The 21,610-nt window shown below is 43.3% G+C and overlaps 1 protein-coding gene across 3 annotated transcripts in view; it reads right to left on the bottom strand.

Annotated features, from left to right (window-relative positions):
* TNS3 (tensin 3) overlaps positions 1-21,610 on the bottom strand; it is a 388,908-nt gene that overhangs the window by 293,435 nt on the left and 73,863 nt on the right. For all 3 annotated transcript variants that reach the window (XM_049894028.1, XM_049894024.1, XM_049894025.1), the window contains one exon: positions 15,076-15,113. The gene's annotated coding sequence lies outside the window, so the exon portion shown is untranslated. The remainder of the gene's footprint in view (positions 1-15,075; positions 15,114-21,610) is intronic.

Here is a 21,610-nt window from a genome sequence, read left to right as displayed (position 1 = left end):
CCTGAGGTTCACCCTTCAGCCAAAGACTGAACAGACCCATGGAACAAAAGAAGACTAACGGGGCATTCCAGCACTGGGGCAGGGACTGGAAAGCAGGAGGGAACAGAAAAGCTGATAATAGGGAACACAGGGTTGAGAAGGGGGAGTGTTGACATGTCATGGGGCTGTTAACCAATGTCACTAAACAATATGTGTACTGTTTTATGAGAAACTAGTTTGTTCTGTAAACCTTCACCTAAAGTACAATTAAAAAAAAACAAGATTGACACAAGATACACCCTATAGGAACCCTGCCTCATTAACACAGCAAACACGAAAAAAACCCAAAACCAAATCCACTGCCATAGAGTTGATTACGACTCATAATCACCCTATAGGACAGAGTAGAACTGTCCCATAGGGTTTCCAACACTGTAATCTTTATGGAAGCAGACTGGCACATCTTTCTTCCAAGGAACTGCTGCTAGGTTCGAACAGCAGGCCTTTTCATTAGCAGCCAAGCACTTAACTATGGGCCACAAAGACAATCCATTCCCAAATGGGATTATAACCATAGGCATAAAGGTTAGGATTTACAACACATATTTTGGGGGGACACAATTCAATCCATAATAGGGAGATACTCCTGAGCCAGAAGAAAGAGGGATTAGTGACATAATGGGGGGGAGGGGCAGAGTAGGGCATATACCATAGATTTTGAACTGTTAAAAAAAATGAATGGTGGTGAGTAAAAGGAGATAGAAAAGAAGTGTGTTGGAAAAAGGAAGTCAATGAACAGAGTGCTAACTCACATGGGGGAATGAAGGGTTTGTTTTTTTCTAGACATAAGCCACAGGCTTCTGGAGACAGTAGTAAGAAGCCAGTGGAAGGAGAGACCCTGAGGAATGTTCTGTGAGGAATGGAGCAGGTCTGTGGAGAACCAGTCAGAGAGTGTCATCTTGGCAGGAAGGAGAGGCCAGAGGTGAGACCATGCAGCTTACCCTCAGAGCCAGAGCCATGGGGTGCTGGAACAGAATGCTATCCTTTGAGGAATTCTGCAAGATGATGAACGCCACATGGGTAGCTGGAAATGAGCCACAGGGGGAGTATTTTCACCACAGAAATCAGCAAAGGCCACAAAGGAGCCCCTGCCCCAGCTGGCTGCAAACCTTCACCCACCCACCACTGAGCAGAACCCTTTGGAGAGAGAAGGTGGTGCTTCCAGTGATTACGCTGGGACATCGTGAGGACACCGGGACTGCCTTCAGAAACCAGGGTGGTGGCCCATCACCAGCAGAGAGGATGGGTGAAGACATCCATACACACCTGTGCTTAAGAGAAAGGCAGGTGCAGACAGGGCCTGATGTGACAGAGAGAGCAGATGAGGGGTTAGCACCTGGCTCATCAAGTAAGGGAATCCCTGGCAGCATAGCCGTTAAGTAGTACGGCTGCTAACCTAGAGGCTGGCAGTTCGAATACACCAGGCACTCCTTGGAAACTCTATGGGACAGTTCTACTCTGTCCTGTAGGGTCGCTATAAGTTGGAATCAACTCAACGGCAGTGGGTTTGGGTTTTGTTTTCTTCAAGGGAGACAGGAAGCTGTACCACGTACCTGAGATGTGCAGCTGATGGCACCCGAAGGGACCTAATTCTGCTGGGTTGAGCACCTGGCTTCAGTATCAGTGGACCAGGAACAGAGAACTCTCCCAGGGCTAAGCGGGTGCTGGGGCAGGCAAGTATGGGGTTCAAGATGCATGGAGGAGCAGATGAGGGGCGCTGGCCAGGTGGGGGGCGGGTCACGAGGCCAACCAGAGCAGTACAGGGGAGACCCTCTCTGTTTCCCGGTCTCAGGAAATAGCAATCCCCTCCTCGGCGCCTGGCCATATGGAACTACTTTCAGACTGGGCCAGGCTGAGCTAGAGGAATTAACTAAGCCAATTAACTAGGATCTGTTTGCTTGAAAGAGCAGACCCCATTCTCAGGAAGAAAACACAGAAAATAAATGGTGCTTCGTGTAGCTTTCACAGTCAATAAATAAAATGCTAGTGGTAGGCTGACATTTCATGAGATAGCTTAAATATTTGGAAAATTACTACAATTACAGCAAGAATGGTTTCTAGAAAGTGAAACTTCAAATATTTACATTCCTTCTAAGATAAATGCAAATTAAACGAAATATCCATAAGGGGGCAAGCTCTCTTTCAGAAGACACGGAGCCCTGGGCTTTGTGTATGCTAATATTTAATTCAGTTCTCAGAACACCTCACCGGAGGTGCTTTTATTCCTACTTTGTGGATGAGGAATGGGAGACCTAAGTCCATTTGGCTAACAAGTTGCAGAGTCAGAATTCAGACCCAGGTCTGCGATTTGTTCTCTTGTGGGCTCTCAGGTTTTCAAGGTTGCTTCTGATAGGTATACTTGGAAATAAACATTTTTTCACTTTTGTTCTATCGAAAAGAAGGCAGGAGAGAAGATAACTATAAGGTCATAAACAATCACCTCGTAGATTTCAGATTCTGATCGATTCAGTCCCTTCACACACACAGCAGGAAACTACGCACCAAAGAGTTCTTCTTTGTTTTCTTTTTTTACATCTGAGCAAGTAAATCGCCCTTGATCAAGAACATCTTCAGACACTCCATTACTCCCGCAACCCTGGTTGTGGCACTGTTTCCTGAGGACCACGCTAAGCAGTGCTCCACGGGCCTGGCCCTCACAGCTCCTTTCTAACCCGGTCAGAACAGTCCATTCACATGAGTGTTATCCTCTGCGTGGAAGTGCTTCCTGACATCTGCTTTGAATTCAAGGACAGCCTATTACCTGATGTCCTCAGTCTACCATTAGAGACAGTTGTCACATGACACGTGTCCCCTGACCCCCAGCCGGCAGACACTCATTAACTCCTGACTGGCCATCCATGGAGGGATCACGTGCAGCTCAGTTTGCCAGGACCATTGTCATACACCCTCACATACATGAACTTTAGCTTGTGAAAGATCCGGTATAGAGTTGCATTTCATCATCTCACATGTCACAAGGTGGTTCCCATTCCAAACTGGAATTTAATTTGCTAAAAAGATTCCAAACCATTACTACCACCACTCCTCCCCTTCTCCACCAAGTCCTAAAAACGTTGGGCATAGCTTACTTTGCTTTGTGGGCCTCTATTGATGTGGTCTCCAAAAATAAAGGAAACAGATTACACACTAAGTGTGACCATCAGTCACGGTTGCTTTTTAATACATCTTCCAGAATGTAAACATTTAAATGACTGAAGTTCTTCACAAGTCACCTGAAGGGTCATTAGTTAAAGCTAAACTAAACCAAACCTCTCTGGGAATGGACTTCAGAATCTGTCTCAACCTCTGAAAGAAATTCTTTTGTGACTAAAGGTCACCAGCTTGGAACAGCATTCTCGCCCTAATAATTGTGGAATCATCAAAAGTTAAATCCTCCCAAAAAGTCTTGCCACTAAGGAAGTTTTTAGAAAATATGTGCTCCCAGCTCCGATGGCATTTGCAGAAGTAATTCTGAGAAACACTTTGACCAAGAGGCCATCTCAGCTACCCGCTCCCCTCACAGAATGACGTTGTTAGCGAAGAATTTTTGGCAATCGCTCAAATGGTGGGCCCCACAAGCCCTCCCAGATGGAGAAGGGTGGATGGAACCGGTGGCTGTGGGCAAGCAGGGAGAGTTACTGACTCAGGGCAGACTCAGCTCAGGAGTGGGAGGGATCTGGTTCACAAGAAGGTTTCCAAAGGCTTCTCAAAAGGACTAGCTTAAACAACAAAATACATTACATTATAAAATGACATTGATATCTCCTGTCCTCTCACTAACACCACCATGTGCTTTTACGGTGAAAAGTTACTCTCACTGTACAGGTGAGGAGAGTCATCAGGAGGCAAGCCTGGCCCAGTGTCATCTGCTAATAACAGGGGACTCGGGATGTGAGCCTGGTTCTCTAATTGCCACACTATTTGGCTCCTGCCCCACGAGACAGGCGATTTGCTGCTAATTGGGTAACTAGCCACAGGTCCAATGACGTGGCAAACACGTGCACATTAATTCTAGGTGTGTGTCAAGGCTTACTTTATTTGCGACAACACAATGTGGAATTAAAATTGATGATTTAGGGAAAACAGAAGGACAGGTTTTTAAATTATATTATTTATTTAAAACAAATGCTCTATTTCAAAAGAATATTATAATTCATTTTTGGTTTTTTTTGGGTGAGGAAGACCAAAAACCAAAAATCCAACCTGTTGCTGTCAAGGCGATTCTGACTCATAGCAAGCCTACAGGACAGAGTAGAACTGCCCCACAGGGTTTCCAAGGAGTGGCTGGTGGATTCGAACTGCTGACCTTTTGGCTAGCAGCCAAATGCTTAACCACTCCATCATCAGGGCCCCAGGGGAGGGGGAAGAGAGGGAGAGCACCTAGTAAGTACTAAACAAATATAACAACCACACTAAAGAATAAATCTGCCAGTATGAAGTAAGGATTATACTCTTAACTATACAAGCCAACTTGGCCATGTCACTCCGGCCACGTTACAACCGGCTTTGAAACCTGCACTTTCCTCCTGTGTCAACAGTGACCATGGGTACCACCACTGAGACCACGAGCTGTTCGAGAAACTGAGGGTCCAGACCATACCAGTGCTGTGTTCTTTAGTTGATGTTGTTATTTAGTTCATCACAGCCACCTGCAAGTCCAAGCAAGCTCCAAGGGTCCACAATTGATGTCCCTGTTCAGGGCCAAGATCATTTTAGGTTAAAAAAACAGTAATTCCTATCAAAGGAGTAACTGTCTGTGCTTGTACAAAACACTATGCCCATTCATAACACAGACCCACATGGTTTATGGATTTTAAGAGCTCATGCCCCAGCCTCTCCTGGCTGGAATTCTCACTGTGGGGCCAGGTCCTCAAACTCTTAGCCTGAGCTAAGATGGTGACCGGTAGGAAAAGAGCCACACCAGTACACATATATCTTCAGTGAGATGAAATGTATACAATGATATTTCTTCTAATTGGCCTGGGTCAAAAAAAGATTTGTGAAGCCCGAAAGGGTGAATAGTGCATGATCCCACTTACAGGATATATCCAGCATAGGCAAATACATAGAGACCAACATTTATTAGTGGTTACCAGGGGCTAGGGGGAAGAGGGATGGGGGCTATTATTTACTGGGTACAGAGCTTCTGTTTGGGGTGGTCAGAAACTTGGAAATAGTGGTGATGGTGACACAACACAGTGAATGTAATTAATGTCACTGAATTGTACACTTAAAAATGGTTAAAATGGCACATTTTATGTTTATATATATGTATATATTTTACCACAATGAAAATTAAAAAAAAAAAAATGATTTGGGAGGACAACCTCCCAGGGAAGGGAACTGAAGGGAAAAGAACAAAAGTAATCCTAAAAGAAGTGGTATGAAAAAATGCTTAATGACTCTCCTGATTCCAGAGACAACTTCTAAAACAAACCAAAAAAAAAAAAAAGAAAAACCCAAGACACTCATTTGCCAAACATAGGAGAACAGCACCAGGTCTCTGGTTGATCTGGTCTCCCCACGTGGTCCATGAAGGTCTGGAAGCTCCCTGAGGGCAGTGTTCTAGAACAAAATTCAGGAAATGTCTGCTGAATTGGCTAGCTTAAAAATTAACTGCCTCCTCCCTTAATGTAAGGGGTGGAGAAGGAAGGAGAAGGGGTGGAGGTTTAAACATGTACCTCAGATTGGCTCAGGAATAGGACATAGCACTAGAGTCCTACCCTGTAACTTCAGGCAAGTGACTTAACTCCTTCCAGTCTCACCTTTGTCACCTATAGAACTGGGGCAAGAATAAGAGTACCTCATAAGATCTCTGTAAAGAGTAAAAGAGAACGCATCTAAAGCTCTCAGCACATCATTGATAATTCTTCAACAATGCCAGCTGATTTTTATTACCATATTCTCTCTGAAGTCTCAAGGGGACGATCCTCCCTTGTGTCTGCCCGCTTCTGGCGGCCCAGGAATTCCTTGGCTTGTGGCAGGATCACTCCAATCTGTGCCTCTATCTTCACATGGCAAACCTTCCTCTGTGGCTCCTCTTTTCAGCACTCCGATTAGGTTAGGACTCACCCTACTCCAGTATGATTTCATGTTAACTTATAACATCTTCAAAGATCCTATTTCCAAACAGGGTCACATTCACAGGTACTGGGGATTAGAACTTCAACATAATTTAGGGGAGAGGGTCACAATTCAATCAATAACAAGGTGTATATGACTTCTGATGATGCAAAGATATTGCTTAATACCATGAATTAAATACGTCTCAAAAAGCAGATGACTCTAGTTGTAACTCAAACCCACTGCTATTGAGTCGATTCTAACTCATAGCAACCCTACAAGACAGAGTAGAACCGCCCATAGGGTTTCCAAGAAGCATCTGGTGGATTCAAACTGCTGACCTTTTGGTAAGCAGCTGTAGCTCTTAACCACTACGCCACCAGGGTTTCCAAGTCTAGTTGCAGGCTGATATAAAAGAGGCCAAAGTCTGAGTCGTTGTCAAATTGCAAGGCCATGAGTTCCATTTCCACAGATGCCCCATGCCTCATCTGCTCCAAGCCTCGGCTGCTCCATGCCTCAGCTTCTCTATGCCTCAGCTTCCCCATGCCTCAGCTGTTTCATGCCTCAGCTGCCCCACACCTCAGCTCCTCATTGCCTTCGTAGCCCCACACTTTGGCTGTTCCACGCCTTGCTGGCCAAAGCTCCACAGAGCCACCTTCATCTCAGTGAGACACAGATTTGGCTTTCCTTCCACTTCTGCGGAAACCACCCAGAAACTCTTCTTCCCCTTTGTCTCCTCACCAAAATTAGCCTTTCTAAAATTGCTTCATTTCTCCCATTTCTTTTTTTTTTTTTTCATGCTGATGAGTCAACTGCCGGCTAGGAAAAAGCAAGTCACAATGCCCAACACAGCACATGTAGCTCAAGTGAATAAACCCAGCGTCACAAGAAAAAAAATATTCAGAATCCCAAACCTTCAAGTAATTGTACATAAATTATTTAAATTTGCAAACATTACAAGATAAATAGTGAATAGTATCATAATTAGCAGCTAAAAGAAAGTCATCATTATGTGCAATATAGCAAGTATTATTAACCTATTTTACACATAAAGAAACTGAAGAAATTTGCATAAGCAGACATAAAGAACCCCCGGCTGAGACCCAGGTCTCTGCCTCCATTTGCTCTGTGAGCTGCACAGTCTCAAGGGAAAGAAGATGCTGCCCTGGGGCTCAGGACACAGTGACCTCACCCAGGAGGACTTCTCAGTGTCCTGGCTCTTGGTTCTGGTTCCTGCCTGTATCTCACACTGGCCATGAAGGAGGCAAGAAGCTGCCCTGTGGGGAGCTACAGCTGTGGATAGTGGGTCCCATGCCTATAGCTTGGCCCTCTCTGTGTCTTTAGCAGAAGGAATATCACAGGCCTGGTTTTGGGTTTATGATGGTGACGTTGGCAGCAACAGTGGTTGCAATGGCAGTTGGGGTCACCACGCACTAACAGCACTCCGGAGAGAGGGCAAGCCTTAGCCTCCCCTCCTCACTGAGTGTTCCCACCAGGCCTGTGAAAGCAAGCACAAGTACTCCCACTCTGTAGAGGAGTACACTAAGGTCAAGGGATTCACTGAAGTCAAGTAACCCGCCAGACTACATTTGCCATTAGGTCACAGCCTGTGTTCTTACCAAAAGCCTCACTGACTCTCAAGAAATCTAGGCATGCAGTTTATGTAGGGGGCCCATGTGGTTACCACATACATGTGTGTATATAGTAGGAACCCCATGCAGATCCCATATATATAAAGAATCCAAGTGGTCACCATGTATGTTATGTAATTAGGGGCCTACATGGTTACCATATATGTATATGTATGTAGTAGAGCACTCACGTGGTTACCACATATATATGTATACAGTAGTATACCACGCAGTTACCATATATATGTATATATAATACGGAGCCCATGATATTACTATACATATATATACATACACGTGTGTTTGTATATATATATATATATATTAGGAAGCCGATATGGTTGCCATATATACGTACATATCAGGGAGTCCATGCAGTTACCATATACATTTGTGTAAACGTCACTGCTGTCGAATTGACTCCAACACATAGCGACCCTATAAGACACAGTAGAACTGCCCCATAAGGTTTCCAACGCTGTAATCTTTATAGAAGGAGACTGCCACATCTTTCTCCTACAGAGCAGCTGGTGAATTTGAACTGCCAACATTCCAGTTTAGCAGCCAAGCATCACCAGGGCGCCTTCATATATCCATATATATATGAATAAATATATATAAATATATATATATATAAATATATATATAAATATATATATATAAATATATATATATATATATATATAACCACCCAGTGTATATGTCGACAGCACTGGGTGGTTTTATACATGGTAATCAAGAACCCAAAACCCCAAGTACAGTCAAGTTCAAGTTCTGGAGCAGCCACATTCAGTTCCTGAGGGGTGAGCCCTCTCCCACGTGCTTAGCCCCAAGGCACAGCTGAGAACTCCAGGCCCTGATATCCCTGACAATGATAGCATTATATTTTTGGAATAAGAAGGAGCTTTGTTATTGCTGGTGACAGTCTCTCCTACCATTCAGGGTTGTATTATCAGATAAAATGAATATGGATACATTTTCCCCCTACCATAATCTGATATGAATAAAAGTATATCTATCTCTCAGGCAAACTACCAATTGCTGTGGTTAGAAATGCCATAATCAGTGATAGTTAACTTCTGGAATATTCCTTAAACCAAAGAATTCGATCCCCCAAGCAGCCAGGGAGGGACCCAGTTTAAGACAGAGGCTCCTTTCTGCAGCTACAGGTGAGATGTGGGTGGCCCAACCATACTGTCCCAAGTGAAGATGGGCAAGTGACAGGACAAGCCACATCTCTCTAGGATGGCTCTCCAACTCCTTCTACCCCACAATCAGTGCTGAGTTACATGGGTCACTGAAACCGAGGGCCTCGTGGTTGGGGGACACATTAAAATCCTCTGCAGAATTGGAAGTGTTCCCCAGAGGATCTACTTCCCCGTGCACTGCTACGTACAGGAATCACTGCTTCAACCTGTAATTGCGCAGATCAAAAGTACACAGTGCAAACAAAAGGTATCCAAACTGGAAAAGAAGAGGTAAAACCACTCCTATTCACAGATGACATGATCCTATGTGTAGAAAATCCCCCAAAATTGACTAAAAAGTTTCTAGAATTAATGGAGAAATTGAGCAAAGATACAGGATACAAGGTGAACACAAAAATTCAGTGGGGTCTCTATACACGAGCACTGAGAAATTTAAAAAGGAAATTAGGAAAACAACTCCATTTACAATAGCATTAAGAGAGTAAAATATCCAGGAATAAATTTACCCAGGGGTGTGAGAGACTTATACAACAAAAATTATAGAACGCTGATGAAAGAGACTAAACCCATTGCCATTGAGTAGAATCTGACTCATAGCAACCCTATAGGACAGAGTAGAACTGCCCCATAGTGTTTCCAAGGAGTGGCTGCTAAATTCTAACTGCTGACCTTTTGTTTAACGTCTGAGCTCTTAAACACTGAGCCACCAGGGCTCTGAAAGAGGCTAAAGGCTAAACAGCAGGAAAGATATTGCATGCTCTTGGGTTGAAAGACTTAATATGTCAATAAAACTCAAAATGATCTACAGATACAATGCAATCTCAACCAAAATTCCAACACCATTCTTTATAGAAATGGAAAAACCAATCCTCAATTTTATATGGAAAGACAAGAAACCCTGAATGGCCAAAGCAATTTTAAAGAAAAAGAACAAAGTAGGAGGCCTCACACTTCCTGACTTTGAAACATACTACACAGCTACAGAAATCAAAACAGCCTGGTTCAGGTTTAATGATAGACACATAGACCAGTGGAATAGAATTGAAAATACAGAAATATATCCAAACATCTATGATCAATTGATTTTCAACAAGGGTGCCAAATCCAATCAGCAGGGAAGGAACAGTCTCTTCAACTAATGGGGCTGACAAAACTGGATTTCTACATGCAGGAAAATGAAACAAAATCCATACCTCACACCATATACAATGACTAATTTGAAATAGATCAAGGACCTAAATGTTAAATCTAAAACCATGAAGTTCTTGGAAGAAAATATAGGAGCAAAGCTTTGGGACCTAATTTTTTTCAATGATAGATTATCGAACACAACAATGAATGTACAAGCGAGAGAAAACAAAATAGGTAACTGGGACCTTATAAAAGTTCATCAAAAGACTTTATCCAAAGAGTAAAGAGAAAACCTGCATACTGGGAAAAAATCTTTGAGAACAATATAACAGATAGGGTCTAATATCTAAAATATATCTTTGAGAACAATATAACAGATAGGGTCTAATATCTAAAATATACAGAAAACTTCTACAACTCAACAACAAAAAGACAAATATCCCAAACAAAAGGCAAAGGGCATGGACAGACACTTCACCAAAAAGTACATTCGAATGGCCAACAGACAAATGAAAAGATGCTCAGCATCATTAGACATCAGAGAAATACAAATCAAAACTACAATGAGATATCATTTTACTCCCTAGTATGACCAAGATAAAAAAATGGAAAACAACATGTGTTAGAGGGGATGCAGAAAAATTGGAACCCTCATCCATTGCTAGTGAGAATGCAAAATGGTACAGCCATTGTGGAAAACAGTCTGGAGGTTCCTCAAAAAACTAGAGGTAGAGCTGCCATATGACCCAGCAATTCCATTCCTAAGAGTATACTCAAAGGATCTAATAGAAGTGACATGAACAGACATATGCATGCCTATGTTCATCACAGCACTATTCACAATAGCAAAAAGATGGAAACAACCTAATACCCATCAACAGATGAATGGATAAACAAAATATGGTACATACATACAATGGAATACTACTCAGTGATAAAGAAAACTGAATTCCCAAAACATCCCGAAACATGGATGAGCATGGAGGAAATTCTGTTGAGAGAAATAAGTCAATCACGAAATATATATATATATATATAGTATATCCTCACTTTTATGAAAGGACATGAACAAGTAAATACACAGAAACTAATATTTATTAGTGATTACCAGGGATGGTGGGGAAGGGAGAAGGGGATTCATTCTCTAGGCAGTAGACACTTATTTTTGGTGATGAGACAGTATGGTGCAATGGATCGCTTTAGTGTGGTCTTTCTAGCCATGGTCTTGTAACTCCCACTCAAGTGATGGGGCAGGGCTGTATGATAGGGTAATCATGGCCCACCAAAGGGGTTGGTCAGTTTTATCAACCCACTGGACTTGAAATGAGCCACCCCAGAGGTAGGAAAAGAGAAGATCCCACCACCACGAAGGAAGAACAGCCAGGAGCTCGTGCATCCTTTGAACCTAGGAACCCTGTGCTGAGAAGCTCCGGGAACCAGGAGATAGAGAGTGAGCTCGAAAAGTGGTGGCAGAGTCTTGGCAGCAGAGACCTAGCAGCAGGAGTCAGTGTGGTGGGCTTCCCGGCTGATGGAGACAGAAAGCTGAGTGCCTTTGGGCCAGGGAGAGGCGTGCCTGCAAGCGCAGCTGGGAAAAGGCTGTCCTGATGGAAGAGCTGTATCCTGAGAGTTCCTGAACCTAAATTGTAACCTGTTACTTCCCTAATTAACCCCATAATCATGAGTATTGTCTGTCAGTTCTGTGTGGCCATTGCAATGAATTATTGATCCCAGCAGAGAAGTAGAGATTGCCATGGGAGTTTTGGGCTGTTGATCTTGATTCTACTTCCCCCTTGTGAAGTTAGAAGAGGTCAGACACTGTCTCACGCTGTTTTTACAGAAAGGTAACACTGAACGAGGGTGAAGTGTCCACAGCTTGACAAAGGTGAAAAATGTCAATAAAAAGCTCACAAGAAAAAAAAAAAGACCTGTTGGTAATTACTATGGCATATATGATTTTGAAACAGCAGCAAAAACAACAACAACAAAAAAATTATGTGCAGGTATAGGTATATATATAGGCATATACGTGTACCCCATTGCCACTAAGTTGAATTCGACTCATAGTGACCCTAAAAGACAAAGCAGAACTGTCCCATAGGGTTTCCAAGGCTGTAAATCGTTATAGAAGCTGACTGCCAAATCTTTCTCCCACAGAGAAACTGACAGGTTCAAACTACCAACCTTTCGGTTAGCAGCCAGAGCTTAACCACTGTGTCACCGGGACTCATATATATGTATGTTGTTGTTTGCTTAGGTGAGGCCAAGTTGATTCCGATTCATAGTGACCCCGTGTGACAGAGGAGAACTGTCCCAAAGGAGTTCCAAGGCTGTAATCTTTATGGGAACAGGTCACCACATCTTTCTCCTGCAGAGCCATTGGGTAGGTTTGACCACCAACCTTTTGGTTAGCAGCCAAGTGCTTAACCATGTGCCACTAGGGCTTGATTATATGTATATAAACCCGCTACTGTTGAGTTGATTCCAACTCATAGCAACCCTGTAGGACAGAGTAGAACTGCTGTATAGGGTTTCCAAGGAGCAGCTGGTAGATTCGAACTGTCAACCTTTTGGTTACCAGCTGAGCTCTTAACCACTGTGCTACCAGGGTTCCATACGTGTATAGGTATATATATATATGTGTGTGTGTGTGTGTGTGTGTGTGCATATGTGAATGTATGCATACATATATACACACATCCATCTATGTGACTGTATGCACATATATTCATATATATAATAAAGCACATAGGTAGGGGCACAGTTATGGATACTTCTTAGACATACTCAAATACTTCGTGCGATTGGATTTCTGGGTTTGAAGGACAAGAACTACAGTCTCATGGGACATCTAGGTCAACTGACGTAGTATAGTTTATAAAGTTATGCTCTAAATCCTAGTTTGGTGAGTAATGTTCAGAGTTTTAAAAGTTTGCGAGCAGCCACCTCAGATACAACCACTGTTCTCTACTCGTTCAGAGCAAAAGAGAAAAAAGGAAACCAAAGACTCAAGGAAGAAAGTAGTTTACAGGACAGTCTACACAAACCACAGCCTCATCTACCCTGACACCACAAGAACTAGATGGTGCCCAGCTACCACTACTGACTGTTCTAATCAGGGCCACAAGAGATGCACCCTGATAGAATGGGAGAAAATGTGGAACAGAACCTCAAATTCCTAAAAAAAACCAGACCTATTGGACAGATTAAGAGTGGAGGACTCCCCAAGACTATTGCCCTGAGATACTCTTCAAAACTTGAACTGAAACGAACCCCTGAGGTCACCTTGTAGCTAAATAACAAATTGGCTCAGAAAATAATGAATATCACCTGTAAGTATCGCATTCTTTTTAAAAATATGAGACCAAATGGTCATCAGTTACTTTAAAACAAAGATAAGAATGTAAGGGGGCAGAGGAATTAGATTAATGGAAATGGAAAAGCCAAACCGTTAATAGTGAGAATGTTCACGCATTGTGAAGACTATAACCAGTGTCACTGGGCAACTTGTGTAGAAACCATTGAATGGGAACTTAAACTGCTGTATAAATCTTCACCAAAAACATAACAAAATATATTTTTAAAGTATACAGTGCAGCCAGGAAATATATCTGTGAGCAAAGGGGACCTAAAATAAACCACAGTAGGAAATCCACCACTCCCATGAGTATGAGTGAGAAATGTCTTGCTTTAGCTGAAAACGGGAAGCCTTCTCCAGAGTGAGACTGAAAGTGTCAGCAGACGCGTCCATGAAGCTCTACCAGGAGGTGCCTCATTTTAAAACAGCTCAAAATCCATCTCCTGTGACATCTTGAAAGAGGCAGGGAGTGGAGGGGGCTTGGAAGGGACAAGAGGGAGTGCTGGCTTGGGGTCTGGGAATGAGCACAGCAGGTACATTTTGCTGTCCTCTCTACTTCTGCATGTATTCAAAATACTCCAAAATAAAAAGTTTTAAAAGAAAAGTCATTTCATCTCTGTAATCCTTATAGTTCTTCAAACTCTGTGTGTGTGAGTGTGTGTGTGTGTGTTTGGGGCAGGGGAGGGGGGTAGGAATCCACCCACATGAAGCCAGTTCACATGAACATGAAGTTGGCTTCCAGCACCACCTTCACTCAGAACCTGAGAATAAGTTTAAAAGTCTCAGGAACAGTTGACCCATGAAGCCCATACAGCAACAAGATTCCAGAAGTCTATAAAACCTCACCTCCCTAGGCCTACAGCCACTGAAAGGAGCCTAAAGGAACATCTGATGGTTAACTACAAAGGCGTTGGGCTGAGAGACCCAGGTTCCACTGCTGACCAACATCAAGACCTAGAAATCTAGGAGGTTAAACCACTGTGACCCAGTTAGAAAACCATCAGGTACCTGCACCTTTCCAGGTGCCATTTCTCTGCCATCTCACTTACCTGCTAATCAAAGCCCTAAACGCAGCATAGTACACTGAGGTCCCCAATGCTAGGTGGAAGGAAGGCCATTCAGCAAGTCAACTCCCTCAGAGAATGTGCAAACTTGGGATAACGTCACTTAATTCAGAGTCCCCAGATGTCCATTACAAGCTGAAAATCCCAGTCAATCTATGAATAACCATCCTCCAAGAGAAAGTCAGAAAGATCCATGTGACCAGGCTGACATCCTAGACCTTCTCCGTCCCCACTGCCCTCTCTCCCTTGAAAAGTATGTCAATGGAACAAGGAACAAGGCATCATTTTGTCACCGAGAATGTCCTGGTGACAGGACCAGGAGAAAATGATTTCATTCTTATTTGAAATCAAATTCTTAAGAATTATTTTCTATAACTAAAAGCATGGGTTTCATAGCCCTCCAGTTTATTCTTGAGACAAAAATGTATACGACCCATCACAATTTATCTACTAGCCGTTTCTTAAGAGTTTCATTTCAGTGGCCATGTTCCAAATAGTCCCTCTCGCCACTTTCTATGCGTATCATTTGACAAAGGCCAATTAGGCTATAAAAAGTCCTGTGAGAAAAGAAAGGCAATGCTTACCTTGGCTTCACATTTCTTGTGGCAGGAATACTTGCAGACTGAAAAAGAAACCGAAAGAATGTGTGTGTTAAGCAGTCCCTGCAGCAGTGCTTATTACTTCTCCAAACTCTCTCAACCCTTGAGAAGGTCTCATTGCAGATCCTATGACTGGCTCTCAAAGTGCGCCCAGTGCCGCTCCCTGGGAGGGCAAAGTTGTTCACCTACACCTGTGATCCACCATCTCAACAGGACGCAATGCCTGTGTCTAAGAACCAACTTAAAATTGTTCTCTGTTAGAAACCCTTCGCAGAGGTGGTGATGATGGTTTCAGGGGCCATTTCTTGGGAGCGGAGTTACAAACAGAGTGGTTTCTGAAAGGATATATCCAGCCAAATGTGATCTCAAAGAAGAAAGGCAGTGAATTTGGGCAGTAAGAGATATTCGTGAAGGCCTAGAAATTATAGTTTAAACCAAAAACCAAACCCAGTGCCATCAAGTCGATTCCGACTCAGCGACCCTATAGGACAGAGTAGAACTGCCCCATAGAGTTTCCAACGGGTGCCTGGAGGATCTGAACTGCCGACCCTTTGGTTAGCAGCTGTAGCACTTAACCACTACACCACCAGGGTTTCCAGAAATTATAGTTTATCTCTGAAAAAAAGAGGGAAACTTGAAAATGCCCTATAAGCATTGAGATGGGAACCTTTAAGTTACTGAGAAGTCAATGCCTTTGATTTCTGTACCCCTTCTGCTTTCGGATAACCTAAGAACTGACTGTCAAAATAAATCCATGTCTCAATTCCCGGGGGCCAACTGTGTGACCAGAGCACATCATGTGTTGGCTTGGACGGGCTAAGGATGAAGACTTAGAGCTGGGACTGATGGGAATTTCAAAGGCCCTTCCCCTCCCACCCTACCTTCAGCTGTGCCAACAAGATGCATGGTGGCATGTAGGCCCTGTCCCGGTCCCAGCCCCAACGAAGCAGCATAAAGGCCCTGTCCCTGTCCCCAGCCCCAGTGGCGGCTTGCAGGCTCTGTCTCCAGCCCCATCGTTTTCAGTCAGAGACAGCAGGACCAGGAAATACTTAGACATGAGGAATGATACTGCGACATCCCACCATCACCTTCTGTGCAAGTCTTTCCATGCCTCTGAAGTGTGTGAGACTATTCACGAAGACAAGCAGTTATTCTATATCTTCTAATGGGTACATTGCACCAAGGTGAGGAATAAGTTTCAAATCAAGATAACCTTGAGACTGGAAAAAAGGGGGTTTCTACCCTAGATTAAAAACCCAGACAGAAAAACAGCCAGAGGCCTGAGGCCGGCAGGAAGAACTGAGATAAAGGGAATGGGTGAGAAGCCCTTCAGCTTTTTGGTAGATGAGAATTAGCAAGTGAAGCATTCTCCTGGCACCATAGGACACTCTGTCCACACACTCAATCTTACGGGCTAGTCAACTTCAGCAGCACTTGACTGGATCATTACACCCGTGTGGTAGTCAGCCTTCAAGGTGGCCTCCAATGATCCTCACCTCCAGGTACTTTCCTTCTACCACGAATCAGAGCTGGTCTGTGTGACAATACAGTATGGCAGAAGGGATAGTGTGTGACCTCATAAAAACTCAGTACGTGCCTGCTATGGTGTCTTGGATGACTCACTCTGAGAAAAGCCAACTGCCATGTCATGGGGATACTCAAGCAGCTTTGTGGAGAGGCCCAACTGGACAGAAAATGGGGCCTCCCCCACCAACTGCCAGCACCAACCTGCCAGCATTACTGAGCCACCTTGGAAGCCAGTCCCCCAACCTCAGTGAAGCCTTCAGATGACCACAGTCTGGTGACAGATCCTGAGCCAGAACGCCCATGCAAGCTACACTCCAATTTCTGATCCACAGAAACCGTGGGAGATAATAGACATATATTGTTGTGTAAGGCACTGAGATCTGGGGTGGTTTGTTATGCAGCAGTAGATAACTAATACAATGGTCAGTGGAAGGATGATACTGGTGTGACACACTCATGGTGGGTGGCCTACTCCGTCACAGAGAGCCATGGACCATTGATGGGCAAAATCATAAAATAAGTGGGAGTTTCAAAGGACTTCTAAATTGTCTTCTTGCAATAACATGCTTAAGGGAAAACCAGCTAAATATATTTTTGTTGATATGTCAGCATGTACGATTTCTTAGGAGCCAATCGAAGGCAAGGGATGCCTGTGCCAAGTGGTATTGTCATTTTTAAGGTTCTCAGCATATGTTGCCAAATCACATATCAGAAAAATTAACCAATTAACACTCTCGTCAACAGCATATTAGAGTGTCATCTCATTGAGGTCTTCCAAGCACTGAGTGTCACCTTAAAAAAAAAAAAAAAAAAAAAACTTTTGCTCATTGATGGCTTTAAGAAAGCGGTAATTCATCCTGAAGTAAACTGGCCATTTATGAGTTGGCTGTTTGAGTCCTTTCACAAAATATAGGAGTATTTTGCCCTTCATATTTGCTATCCCACAAGGAGAAATCCGAGAACTCAGAGAGCAGAGCCAGGCCCAGACATGCTGAGTTGGGAGCCCGCCCCCCTGGGGACTCCCCACTACAGAAGAGCCACTGTCCTGCGTGTGCAGAAGAACCACCGTTTGGCTTGAGTATGAGGGCTCTTTGGCATGCAAAGGCACTCTAGCTGCCACAGTGCAGTTGGTGCTGTTCCAAGTGCCTTACACATCCCCTCGATAGTCAGGGAGAAAACCACATTTTTATCTCCATTTTCTAAATAGAAAATTGAAGCCTCAGAGATGAAGTAACTTGTCCCAGCGACAGAGCAAATTAAGTGACAGAGCATTCCTGAAGGAACCCGAGCCTGCAGCTACCCCTCCGCTCAGTTTTCAGTGGGGAACAGAGCACACCCACGGGGTTTTGTTTTGTTTCGTTCTATTTTATCCTGTTTTAGGTGAAAGTTTACAGCACAAATTAGTTTTTCATTCAAAAATTTATACACAAATTGTTTCCTGACATTGGTTGCAATGCCTGCAATGTGTCAGCACTCTCCCCCCTTCCCTTTCCGCCCCAGGTTCCCCGTGTCCATTTGTCCAGTTTTCCTGTCCCTTCCTGCCTACTAGTCTTTGCTTTTGGGCAAATGTCGCCCATTTGGTCTCGTATACTTGATTGAACTAAGAAGCACGTTCCTCACGTGTGTTATTGTTTGTTTTACAGGACTGTCTAACCTTTGGCTGAAACGTAGACTTTGGGAGTGGCTTCAGTTCTGAGTTAGCACGGTGTCTGCAGTCTACTAAACTGAAAGGTTGGTGGTTTGAAAACATCAGAGGCTCCGTGAGAGAAAGGTGCGTCAGACTGCTTCTGCAGAGATTTACAGCCTTGGAAATCACAGGGGGTCTCTATGAGTTGGAATCAACTCGACGGCAGTGAGTTTACTTTTTGAGTTTTTTCTGAGGTCGCAGTCTCAGGGGTTCCTCCAGTCTCTGTCAGACTAGTAAGTCTGGTCATTTTTTGTGAATTTGAATTTTGTTCTACATTTTTCTCGTGCTCTGTCTGGGACCCTGTATTGTGATCCCTGTCAGAAAGGTCCATGAGGTTTCATTTAAAGAGGTGACACAACAACCTAAATGTCCATCAAGAGATGAATGGATAAACAAAAAGTGGTGCATACAAACAATGGACTATTACACAGCCATACAGAGAAATGAAGCTCGGATGCATGCTACGACATGGATGAACCTTGAAAACACGTTAAGTGAAGTCAGTCAGATGCACAAGGACAAATATTGTATGATCCTACTTATATGAAATATCTAGAACAGGCAAGTACATACAGATCAAAGTATATTAGTGGTTACCATGGGCGGAAGGAGGGGGAAAGGGGAATTCAATGCTTAGGAGACACTGAGCTTCTTTTAAGAGCGATGATAGTATAATTTGGGGATAGAGAGGATGGTTGAAGAACATGATGAACATAATTAATGTGAAGAATGTTGAAATGGCAAATGCTTTGTTACCACAATAAAAAAAAAAAAAAAAACTGATGCACTAGCTACGACGGTGCCTGCTATTCGTGTTATAAGAGTTGAGGCTCCAAATGTGATAAACCAATGACGAAAACACATAATAGGAGCTACCCCAGGGAATCCCTGGTGGCAACCCTGGTGGCTTAGTGGTTAAGAGCTACGGCTGCTAGCCAAAAGGTTGGCAGTTCGAATCCACCAGATGCTCCTTGGAAACCTTATGGGGCAGTTCTACTCTGTCCTTTAGGGTCACTATGAGTTGGAATTGACTCGACAGCAATGGGTTTTTTTAATCCCAGGGAACACAGAGAAGGTGCAGGCAATCTGAGGCACTGGAAGGAGCACAGTCCAGCCCTGACTCCCTCATAAGCGTTGCTAGTCCCAGACAAGTCACGGTCCCTCTCTGGCACTCACCCTCTTCATATGTAGTTGGCACAGAACAGCATGATATCAAAGATGACTTTCTGCCATGAAAAAAAAAAAGCAAGAAAAGCCCTGGTGGTGCAGTGGTTAAGAGCTCAGCTGCTAATCAAAAGGTCAGCAGTTCAAATCCACCAGCTTCTCCTTGGAAACCCTGTGGGGAAATTCTGCTGTGTCCTATAGGGTCGCTATGAGTCGGAATCCACTGGACAACAACGGGTTTAAGCAATAAAAAAAGAAAAACCAATATATCCAAAATTAAATATTAGGTATTGCCATGGATTGACTTGTGTCCACCAAAAAAATATGTGTATCAGTTGGGCTGGGCCATGATTCCCAGTATTGTGTGATTTTCCTATATATTGTAAATCCTGCCTCTGTGATATTAATGAGGGAGGATGGGCAGCAATTGTGTTAGTGAGACAGGACTCAGCCTGTGAGACTGGATTGTGTCTTGAGGCAATCTCTTGAGATACAAAAGGCAGAAGCAACAGGGAGAACTCATACCACCTAGAAAGCAGCACCCGGAACAGAGTGCATCCTTTGGACCCAGGGTCCCAGCACCTGAGAAGCTCTTCAACCAGGGGAAAATTGAAGACAAGGACCTTCCTCTAGAGCCAAGAGAGAGAGAAAGGCTTCCCCTGGAGCTGACACCCTAAATTTGGACTTTTAGCCTACTTTACTATGAGAAAATAAATATTTCTTTATTAAAGCCATCCATTTGTGGTATTTCTGTTATAGCAACACTAGATAACTAAGATCGGTAGCTACTGAAAATCATCGTTTCTGAAAATGTAATATGTGAAAATGCCTATAATATGCAAGATTAAAAGATCTGCAACTCTATGGAGTTAGCAAAACAAACTTCTTAAAAGACAGACATGCCCGGTGGGCCCACTGTACATGAGAACTTGGCATAGGACAGAGGACTCATCACAAATCAGGTAAGGAAGACAGATCACAGGACAATAAACCATGCTGGGAAAACTGGCTCACTCAGTGAAAAACATAGCATAAATAATATAAGCTCTACTGAACCAAACATGAAATTGGACCAAAATTGGAAAAGCAGATGTTAGCATTAGAATGAAAAAGAACAGAACACATACATGCATGACCTCGGAGTGGGGAAGGAATCATCAAATAAGAAACAAAAACATAAACTAAATGACAGTGATAGGTATAACTGAACAAACTAAACATTAAAATGTTTCCATGATAAACACACCACAAACAACGTTTGCAATTTATTAAGGTGGGACGACAAGAACTTGCCATTTTTGTATGCCAAATGCCATCAAAAATTGACAAACGTTCTGCCTAAATATAACTGGTAAAAAAATTAATATTCATAATATAATGAATTTTTACACACCAAGAAAGAAAGTAACCTAATTTTTAAATGATCAAAGGATTCAAACAGCTGGTTTACTAAATAATAAACAGAAATGTCACAGAGGATTTCTCCATGACTTTTAAATGTCCAACTTCAGTAATAATCAGAAGAACGAAAAATATGATAAAAATGAAATGCTACTAATGCCACTTTTCATAAGCTAATTGGCAAAAATTAAAAGTTGAGAAATATCAAGTGAAAGCATTCATGATAGCCAGTGCTACTGTCTCCACTGAGAACATTTTCCTGTCAAAAGTTCCCCCTCCACCCACAGCTTAAATTCCTGGGTCTCGGAGGGGGTGTGTGGCAAGCACATTTCTCATGGGTTTTCCTGGAATCGATGACACACAACTCCAGTCTGCCCAAACGCTTTGTCTCAACAGCTGAGGGTCTGTACAACACACATCTGCTCCACTGTCAAATGGGGGTTTCCAAAGTCAGATTTAAGAATTCTGGTTCCCACTCCAGGAATAACCCTCGGGAACTGTCTGGCTCTGAAGCATTCCACATTTTTAATTGTTGTCCTGGAACTGCTATTCTTCAAAATGTCTTGAAGGGCCTTGGGAACCAGACCACTGCTGTACAGGGTTGTTAGAATCTTTCAGGCAACACGCTACACATATTTGTCATGTGATAGATGAGCCCTTGCTGGTCACTCTCTGCTTCTCCCAGAGTCTAACCTCACGTTCACTAGCCTCTCGGAAGGCTTTGTAGGTCCCTGGTAACAG

This window comes from Elephas maximus, chromosome 8 (genome assembly GCF_024166365.1).
Source record: "Elephas maximus indicus isolate mEleMax1 chromosome 8, mEleMax1 primary haplotype, whole genome shotgun sequence".
NCBI lineage: Eukaryota > Metazoa > Chordata > Mammalia > Proboscidea > Elephantidae > Elephas > Elephas maximus.
Note: the sequence above shows the minus strand (reverse complement) of the source record. Positions and strands in the feature narration are given on the sequence as shown.